Source organism: Petaurus breviceps, unplaced genomic scaffold (assembly GCF_028583685.1).
Source record: "Petaurus breviceps papuanus isolate PSGF00001 unplaced genomic scaffold, PetGlider_PUasm1.0 90601, whole genome shotgun sequence".
Taxonomy (NCBI): domain Eukaryota; kingdom Metazoa; phylum Chordata; class Mammalia; order Diprotodontia; family Petauridae; genus Petaurus; species Petaurus breviceps.
In genome coordinates this window covers 1495745-1506058 of record NW_027187282.1, presented here as the reverse complement: position 1 = coordinate 1506058, position 10314 = coordinate 1495745, and the positions used below count along the sequence as shown (strand labels likewise).

At 42.5% G+C, this 10314-nt stretch overlaps 1 pseudogene; it reads left to right on the top strand.

Moving 5' to 3' along the window:
• Positions 1-1225: 1225 nt before the first annotated feature.
• Positions 1226-10314, top strand: part of LOC138142693 (transcription factor IIIA-like) — a 21977-nt pseudogene continuing 12888 nt past the window's right edge.

The window sequence follows — 10314 nt, the reverse complement described above, 5'->3', positions numbered from 1 at the left end:
AGGAATATTAGGGGAAATTATCTCACATAAGCTTGGTATGAAATTAGATAGACAGTTATACAAATGAGAGGGAGAGGGAGGGGTGGGGGAAGCAGTTGGCACTTGAACCTCACTCTCTTCTGAATATATTTCACTCAACAGGGAAGTAGGAGGGCATGGGGAGAAGAGAGAAGGGGGGAATTAGAGGGAGAGTAGGTTAAGGAGGGATTTGTCCAAAGGAAAACAAATTTAAGGATATACAAAAAATATATATAGAATTCCTTTTGAAGTAGCAAAGAATGGGAATCAGAGGGGGTATACATACATTGGGGAATGGCTAAACTAGTTATGGTATATGAATGTGATAGAATACTATTGAGCTGTAAGCAGTGATGAAGGGTATGGTTTTAGAGAAATCTAGGAAGACTTATATAAGCTGATGTAGAGCGAAGTGAGCAGAGCCAGTATAGCATTATGGTAAAGATAAATAATTTTGAATGAATTAGGAACTCTGGTCACTGTAATTGACTGACCATGATTCCAGGGTATTAATGATGAAACATGTTACCCACTTCTGATAGAGAAGAGAAAGACTCGAAGTCCAGAATGACACACATATATTTTTGGACATGTCCAATGGGGAAATTTGTTTTGCTTTACTATACAAGTTTGTAACAGATTTTGTTTTTCTTCATTTCTTTCTCATTTAGGGGGAGGGGCTGGGTAGGAAGGGTGAGAAAAAAAATTCATGATTAAAAAAATAATTTTTTTTCCTGAATAAATGTTTATTGAATGAATGGCACTGGATATGGCATTTTTTTCCATCAAAAGAAAGCAACATTAGTTTTTCATTAGTTTAACTGCAGAAACGGTTACAAAGGTTAAAAGTTAACACCACTTAATTTTAAGACAACTGACATGACCATGAGTCCTCTTACACCAGAGCTAAGGGAACATGGAAACAAAGCACTAGGAAAGCCTGCCCTTGGCTTTGCTTTCCCATCCTCCTCCCTCTTCATTATAAAACTGTTCCTTCAAAATGGTGAAGGGATGCCTGAGGTGAGCTGGTACCCTCATTCTTTGTTTCCTGCCTTCACCCTTGAAACAATGACATAATGGTCAATGGTAAGTATGCTGGTGCTCACAATGGTCCAAGCAAAAAGTGAACTGATATGGTTTCCAACATGAACTGAACACAGAACTAAGAACTTTCACAAAGATGAGCTTAATTTCCAGAGAAGTTGAGATGAAGACAGGTCAGTGCCATTACAGGACAGAAATGCCAGCTGAGAGGGAGTTCTCAGAGCAGGAATCCCTTATGGATGAGGCGGGTGCTTGGAATACTGGATGGCATCGAGAGAAGCCCCGATGTCGTAGATCTTGGTCTGCAGGCCGCCCTGTTCAGATCTTATACACAGCGCTGGAGTCTCCGCCTGAGCTGGGGCGAAGCCGGGAGCTACCGAGTACCTTCGCCCCACCCCCCTGCGCCCCTCCCCTGCCCGCCCTTTGCGTTGGTGCCCCCTCAAAAAATTATTTTTTTTAAATAGAAGAGAATGCCTTTAATGTATCTATGAGTAAAACTTCAAATAAAAACACATCTTGGTCACAAGCCCGGACAAAGTTCTGTAATGACAAGCAAACAACTGTGTTTCCCCAATAATAAGACACTATCTTATTATTTTTTTTGGACAGAAAAACACCAGAGGGCTTATTTTCAGGGAAGGGCTTATTTTAATGAACATTGACAGCAATTTTAATAAACAGGTAAATGTGAACAAAAAAATGTACCTTTATTCAATAATGAATTCAATAAAGAACAGGATGACGCGCTCACTGCTGCAGCTCTGATTGGATGCAGCTCAGAGCGCGGCGTGCGTTTCACCAGGGGAGGGGGGATGGACGGTGCATACAGAGGGTACCCTAATGTAGCGTGTAGTGCAGGGGATCACCTTCACTACAGCAGCAATCTCAATAGGGCTTATTTTCGGGGGAGGGCTTATTTTTAGAGGAATCTTACACAGTAAGGGGAGGGCTTATTTTCGGGATAGGTCTTATTATCGGGGAAACACGGAAGTACTTAGCACTTTGTTTCAGTTGAGTCTTGCCCGAAATTATATCAAGTCTTTGTTAAGAAACATAACTTGTGAAACCCACAGTGGGAGGGACTTGCCAAAGACAGGAACAGGAAGGAAGTAAGAGGTGGGCAGAACAGGGAGGAGCTAATGACCAGATAAAAAGCTGAACACAAGCTGGGAGAGAGCAGAACTGAGAGGGGAACACTTGTGGTGGCAGAGCTGAGAAGGAGAAAACTTGTGGTAACCTGGCACTCTGTCTATTCTGTCTGTGTTGATTTTTGTTTGTAATACTTTTTACAGAAGCCCTGGAACATTACTGGAAGCCCTGAAAGAGGATTTTCTTGTTGTCTGTTTACAGAAGTCCTGGAAGAGGGTTTCAGAGGTTCTGGGACTATATTGATGATTTGTGTTGAGTTCTCAGACCTCGTTTGGGGGTTTGTGTTGATTTCACAGGCAAATAGTGAGTTGATTATGGTGCAAGCAATGTGCATGAATGTTATTTTGGTTCTGTTAAGCTTTATCTTCCCAGTAACAGAAATTATGAAGGACTTGAGGTAGACTGGACACTGTGAGCTTCAATATGGAACTGGTTGAGGAGCTGGATGAGGAGCTGGACGAGGAGCTGAGAGCTACCTACCTGTGAATCTAGGTGACAATTGGGTAGATTCAGGCAGGAGCTGGACCCATGGAAGAGGAACCATGGAATTTGGGAGCCATCCTTGAGCCAAGATGAAAAGACCTCTCCTTGGGTACTTAGTGCTGACTGAGAAGATCATGATTTACTGTGGGAGAATTTTGTACTCTGTACCTTGTACTTCTTAAGGATGATTGAGTTAAAGATGATTGGAAACCAATCTCCAATCAAGAAGAAAGAAGACTTTTTGACTGAGAGATTAAGACAATGTGACCTAGGGATGAAAAACTTTGACCTTTGTACTTTTGTCCCTTAGTTTTGTCCCTTAGCTTGCTCCTTAAGGATGATTGAGTTAAAAATTTATTGAATGATATCTTTTGTTTAAAACTATGTGACCACTTTGGTGAAAACTATGTGGCCATTTTAGTGATAATTTGTCATGTTATAACATTATGAATGCTGTACTTTGGTTTCTGTGAATGTTTTGCTTTAATTTACTGCTGAATAAATAGAGAGTTCACTATACTGTGTGATCAGAACCTTAAAGCTATTCACAGCAGCAGTCCTCAGGAAAGTTGCTTGTGCTTGGCTTTACAAGTTCCTGGAAAAGATAAATATTAAAACCAAGTCAAAAGACTGAAAAAAAAGAAGAAAAAATAATGTATTCCAAAGGAAAAATAGCTGACCTGGAAATCAGGTTGAGAAAATATAATTTTAAAGTCATCATACTATCCAAAAGCCTCAATAAAAAAGAGATATGTGCTATTTCAAGAAATCACAAAAGAAAACTGCCCATATCTTTTAAGAGCAGAAGACAAAGTAAAAATAGAAAGAATCCGCCAGTCACTTCCTAAGAGAAACCCCAAAATGACAATTCCTAGGAATATTATAGTAAAAATATAGTACTACTGGGTTAAAAAAATATTGCGAACAGCCAGAAAAAAATCCAGTACAATTGGAAGAACCACAGTTAGGATCACACAAGATTTAGTAAGTACCATCATAAAGAAGTGGAGAACTTAGAATATAATACAGAAGGCAAAAGATCTAGGCTTACTACAATCAAGAATAATTTACGCAGTATAACTGAGTATGATCCTAAAGGGTAGAAATAGATCTTTTTAATTTTTTAAAATTAATTTATTAATTTACTTTTAGTTTACAACATTCAGTTCCACAATCCCTTGAGTTTCAAATTTTCTCCCCCTCCCTCTCCTCTCCCCCACCCCCCTACACCCACCATGGTGGCATAAAATCAAATATAGGATCTGCAAACACCTTCACATTAACCGTTAGTCAGGTTATAAAGAAGGATTATAATCTATAGAATGAACAATGGGAAAGAGAAAACAAAACAAGAAAAAGAAAGAGAGCAGGTAATTTGATTCAATCTGCATTCAAACCATAGTTCTTTCTTTGGATGTGGACATCTCTTTCCATCATGAGTGCTTTGGAGTTGTCTTATATCATTGCTGAGAAGAGCCCAGTCTATCAAAGTTGGTCATCACACATACATTGTATCTGTAATTGTGTACAAAGTTCCCCTGGTTCTTCTCTCCTCACTCAACATCAGTATCTCCAGGATATTATGAAGTCCCATCTACTCCTCATTTCTTATAGCACAGTAGCATTCCATTACATTCATATACCACAATTTATTTAGCCATTCCCCAATAGATGCGCATCCCCTTGATTTCCAGTTCTTTGCCACCACAAAAAGAGCTGCTATAAATATTTTTGTACATACAGATCTTCCTCCCACTTCTATGATCTCTTTGGTAGATAAATAGATATTTAATAAAATAGAAGACTTAAAAGCATTTCTGAAATCCCTTGGTCTGAAAATACCAGAGTTGCATAGAAACTTTGAAACACAAAATACAGGAATCGAGAGAAACATACAAAAGTAAACCTGAGCAAGCAATCATAAAAGACTAAAGAAAGATAAATGTGTTCTAATGTGGGGAGATGATATGTGTGTCCCCTCAGAACTTTATCATCATCAGAGATTGTAGAAGGAGTCTATTTAGACAGAGTGTCTGGGAGTGGTTCTGTTATGTCTTGATCTTCAGAGAAGAAGGGAAATAGAGGGGAAGAGGAATAATCAAGGAAAACAAAATTAAGAAAAATATTATCTCAGGTAAGTAGGGTACTTCTAGGATTTTTTAGTTGCATGCCTGCTTAGTTGATACATGCTTTCTTTTTTTGTCTTTTATTTGGAGGGGGGAAGGCAGGGCAATTGGGGTTAAGTGACTTGCCCAAGATCACATAGCTACTAAGTGTTAAGTGTCTGAGGCCGGATTTGAATTTAGGTCCTCCTGACTCTGAGGCTGGTGCTCCAGTCACTGGGCCACCTAGCTGCCCCTCTTCTTTTTCAAAGAAAGTGGTTAGTTCCTCCACATATGGTACCTTTTACAGACCCCTCACCATTCCTGGTTTCTTTCCTCTGTATATTCTCTAGTATAACATCTTTCCTAAAAATGTGGTTCTCTGACCTTACCTCATCAGGGATTAATGTTCATTTTATTCTAAAATCTAGTATTTTGTCATTTTGTAGACTAAGAGAAAAGCATTTGCTTTAGTAAAAAAAAAAAAAAGCAGCTGAGCTGTTCTGTTTTCTAATCTTGCTCTGTCCATGTGAGCCTGGCCTCCACCCCTTGAATAAGGTTACCTGTTGAAGCCCTTCTCTACACAAGGTAGGGGCCCACTTTTCCATGAAGCCTTTCACCAACCCTCCCAACCAAAATGGTCCTTCCCAGCTACATGTCCTAGGTACTTAATAGAGTATCATATTAAGGGAGTGTGTCATAGTTGTCTTGGCAAACAGTCAACAAGCATTCATGAAGCCCTGTTGGCCATGTGCTGGTGTTTGTCTCTCTCCTGGATACCTGGTCATAAGCTCCTTTAGGACAAAGTCTGCATCACTTCTCTTCAAGCCGCCCCCCTGTTGGAAGAAGAGACACAATCCCTGCATATGTCAGGTGCTTAATAAATATGACTTTGCTGAATTTCAGTCGGGTGTCTCAACATTCACTCAAGTAAGAAAGAGCAGATGGCATGTGAATCTGTGGTTTTCTTTCTCCATCTAGTGGATGCCAATTTAGTACCATGGCCAGAAGGACAGTAAGCTTTCTAAGTCTCTTTAAAGTCGATAAAGCACTTCCTTCACGACAGCATGTAAGGTATGTGGTTACCCTCAGACCCCAGATGAGGAAACTGAGGCTCAGGCATGATTAGGTCAAATGTCTAGAAGGGTTGGAACTGAGACTCAAATCTGGATCTTCTGTTGGGATGGCCCCACAGTACACTCATTGCCTTCCCAAAGCCTGGCACAGAGATTGTGAAGGAAGAGAATCTCAGAGTAGGAAGGGGTCTTAAAGATCGAGTCTAGTCCAACATGTGTTCCCTTCTTAACATATCCAGGAAGGGGTTGGACAAGCTTTTTCTCAGCCCTCTACTGAGGGGCCACCTACTATCTCTCAAGGCAGACAATTCTGCCTTCAGCTGCTCTAATTTTTAAGGAATTCTACTTTATGTAGAAAGGTTGAATGGGACATTCTGCTCAGCTCATTCAATTACCATTCCTGGTTCTATTCAACCATGTAGGAACTCCGGGACCTGTTTTTGGCTATGTGATGACCCAGGCTGAAAGGACTTTGTGTGTCAGTCAGTCAACAAGTCAAAGGAAAAGCAGTCCTTGCCCTCAAGAAGCTTACATTCTAAGGGGGGGTGGGGAGAGACACCTAAGACAGAGCTAAAAAGTTTTGGGGAAGGGGCAAGGTACCCAGCACAGGGGCATGGTAGAGGAAATCTGGAGTGAGGCCTCAGAGGAATGAGGCATGGCTTGTCTGGGGACCCACCTTACATGGAGGTCAGGGTGGAGCCCACCAGTCAGAGGGAGAGCCTACTTTGAATGTGTGAATTCCAGAGCCGGCATGATGTGGTAAGCATTGACTTGTCTCTTGATCTTTCCCCATCCTGTGAGGGAGGCAGGGTGCAGCACCTGTTAAAGCCTCAGGCTCCCTCCAGGTGGCATCATGAAACACCAAATGTTTCGGTGAGGAGTAGGGAAGGTATTTTCTCCACTCCAATATCATCACATGATGGTCCCGATCATATGGATCACATGTCCTTCCTAACCAAGCCTGAGCTTGGGTTTGGGCTGCCTCATTCACATCTGTTGTTTTCAGGTCTTAGGCAAGCAAGGCCCTATCTCAGGATGGGCACACCCAGGTGTGGAGGCAATCCTAGTGAACTTGTGAGTTTGAGGCATTCCAATCCCATTGGGTCATAGCTGAATGGCAGAAAGGGTGGGAGTCCTGACTTTATTATCCTGTTATCTTATTATCCTTCTTTTATCCTTATTATCTTTATTATGTTTTTAAAATTTTTATATTTATCTTTATTTTATCTTATTATCTTTCTCCCTACTCTTTCACCTTTAATCCTAATTTTCCTTTCATTGTTGAGGATGTCACCATCCTCCCAGTCCCCCAGGCTCTCAACCAAGGTGTCATCCAGCCTTCTTCCTCTCTCTCATAGCCAATCTTCTGTGCAGTCCTGTAAATTCTACTTTTGTAACATCTCCCAGACACCCCCCTTCCTCTCCTCTGACCCTGCTCCCACTTTGGGGCAGGTCCTCATCCCCTTACACCCGGACTACTGCAGCAGCTGCTGGGGGCTCCACCTGCCTCAGGTCTCTCCCCACTGCAGTCCATCCCCCATTCAGCCATTATAGTGATCTTCCTAAAGCCCAGGTCTGACCACATACACGGGTGCACAAAAATACACATACACTATTCAGTAAATTCCAATGGCTCCCTATGGTCTGCAGGATCAAATACAGAATGCTCTGTTTGGGGTTCAAAGCCCTTCATAACCGGCCCCCTCCTCCCTTTTCAGTCTTCTTATGCCCCCCTCATGTGTTGCATGATCCAGTGACCCTGACCTCTGGCCTGCTCCTCTCACAAGGTCCTGTTCTCCTGACTCTGGGCATTTTCTCTGGCTTCCCCCCATGCCTGGGATGCTCTCGCCTACCTCATCTCTGTCTCTTGCCCACCCTAGCTTTGTTCAGATCCCAGCTAACATCCCACCTTCCACAGGAAGTCTTTCACAATTCCCTCTCACATCAGGGCCTTCCCTCGGAGATTATTTGTTTCTCCTGTCCATAGCTTGCTTTCACATAGTTGTTTCCATATTGCCTCCCCCATTAGACTGGGAGCTCGCTGAGGGCGAGGGGGGGTGTCTTTTGTCCTTCTTTGTATCTCCAGTGCCTAGCACAATGCCTGGCACATCGTAGGACATAGTAGGTAGGTGCTTAATGTTTGTTGACTATTGATCAGAGTTCTCAAGTGTCTAAAGTTGTTTTTCTTTGTAATATTGCTGCCTTTGTATACATTTTCCTCTCAGTTCTGCTCACTTCACACTGTATCAGTTCTAACATAGTAACTATTCACTAAAATTGTCTCTTTAGTCATTTCTAAATTACACTCATATATCCCAATTTGTTCAGCCCTTTCCCCCAGCTGTGTAAGAGACAAACTAATATAATCCTCAGATCCTGGCTCTTTCTTTTCCCCCCCTTTTAATTCCCCCTTCAGCATAAGAAAGTTGTTTTGTTTATGACTATTTCCTCCCTGTGAGAGAAGGTGAATTGTCATTAATTGAAAAAGAATTAATTTTTAAACATGCCTGTCATGGACCAGAGAGCTTATGTCAAGGACAGCTTCAATCATCTAATCCGAGGTCCTGACTCCACCCTCTGTCTTGAGCTCCAGGTCCAAAGTTCCTCCAGAATTTCTGCCCCTTCCTTTAAGGTTCTGCCACCAAGGTGTGCATGTGTCAGACACCCTCTGGAAACTGTTATCTTTGCTCCTGTGTCCACTGAAAGGTGGAATTCTGCATCTCTAAAACTTTAGGTGTGAATGAATTCTATGTCAGGGAGAACTGTGGGCATGTAAGCCCTTGGCAGATGTTTTATTGGTTTTCTTATTAAGCTGGCATACTCTTTGTTTGTTAATGCTATGCTAACAGTAAAAGCACATGCACCCACTTCTGTTCAGAGCTGACTTGCTTATGGCAAAGGTGCCTAAGGTTCACTGAAGTCCTAGGGAGTTTGAGAAGGAGGTGGGGTTTGCCAGAGGGTGGAAGCTCAAGAGTCAGTTTCTGAGTGGGTCAGTCCAAATGCCCCTTGACAATCAGTCTGTGGTGTTCTGGAGGGGGCAGGGGCTGAGCTGAGAGATAAGCGCTCTCTGACTCTTGGAGAGCCATAGAAAGCATGCACTTGGACAGTATTTCTGCCCATCAGTATTGGCCTCTTCACACACATTCCTCCCTCTTCTTACTTCCCACCCAGGGCCTCTGTAGCCGGGTGAATATTAACTATTTTTGTCTCTGGTAATTGGCAGCCCCAGGGTGAACACCTGGACTGGCTCCCACCAAACAACATTGCCCCAGGTCTGAACCACATATCCTTTTCCCCAAACAGCCAAATCACGTCAGATGAATAAGTACTGGAACCCTGACTGACCAAGAAGAAAGAACGCAATACCTTTAGGCCTCTGTGGAATCCTAGTAAATCAAACTGGATCTAAGTTTAGGGCTTGAGACAGTCCTGGAAGTTTGGCATATATTTCAAATTGATACTAACTTGGAACCGAAAGAGTTCTAGGGATATTAAGTGGGCTAAAGATTTGGGACCCAGATAAAAGAGAAAGCACAAGATGAAAGGCATCCGCCTCATCTGACGTATCCCAAACAGAACTCACAGATCTGAATAATGAGTGAAATAGTTGGCCCCAGGAAATCTCAAATGGCAATTTCTCTTTGTAAGTAATTTCAACTTCGACAAAACTCTTGCCCTTAGAAGTGCCCAAAAAAGGCAGTTAATAGCCAGCAGGCCCAGTGTCTGGCTTTAGGATTTGGGTGCAAGGAGGTGGCTAAGTGCATGTCTGACTCTAGACTCTCATGGAAACCAAGGAAGTCCAAAGCTTTTTAAGCTCCCAGGAAAATCTGAGGTAAATCCTCAAATCAGATTGAGTTTCCAAATTATATGCCAGCCTAAGAAAGCTTCAGTCAAGGGTTGTTTCTCAGGTGAAGATAGCCTTGATTGGCAATATCCATTGGCCCATTAGTTCCTCCAGAAGATGGGTCTCCTCATTCCCACCCCAGAGGTACTGTATCAGCCCCAGTCCCAGAACTTTGAATGCCTGGTCAACTTATTTTCCTTTTGGTAGATTTCTTGATTATGTAAGTGATTCTTTTGCCATCCTGCCCCACCAGCAGTACACTCCTCAGCACAATCCACTCAGGAGGACCCTTGAGAGAGGGATGGGCAGTGGAAACCCTTGGGGAGAAATCCAGAGGGGCCCACCCACTATACCAGATGGTAGCAGGAGGGAAAGGAGGGAGTGGTTTGTGGGATATGCCTCATGGTCAGGTAATGACCTTAAAACATTACTTCTAGGGTTCCCCAAAAGCTCTGAAGACACAATACAATTCTGTGAAGAATTAAGAACAACCTTTGTGTGGTACACCCCAAATTGGTGAGGCTATAGTCTCATCCTCTCTAAAGGTGAACTGCTTCATCCTCCATAGTGATCAAATATAAATAACAACAAACCACCT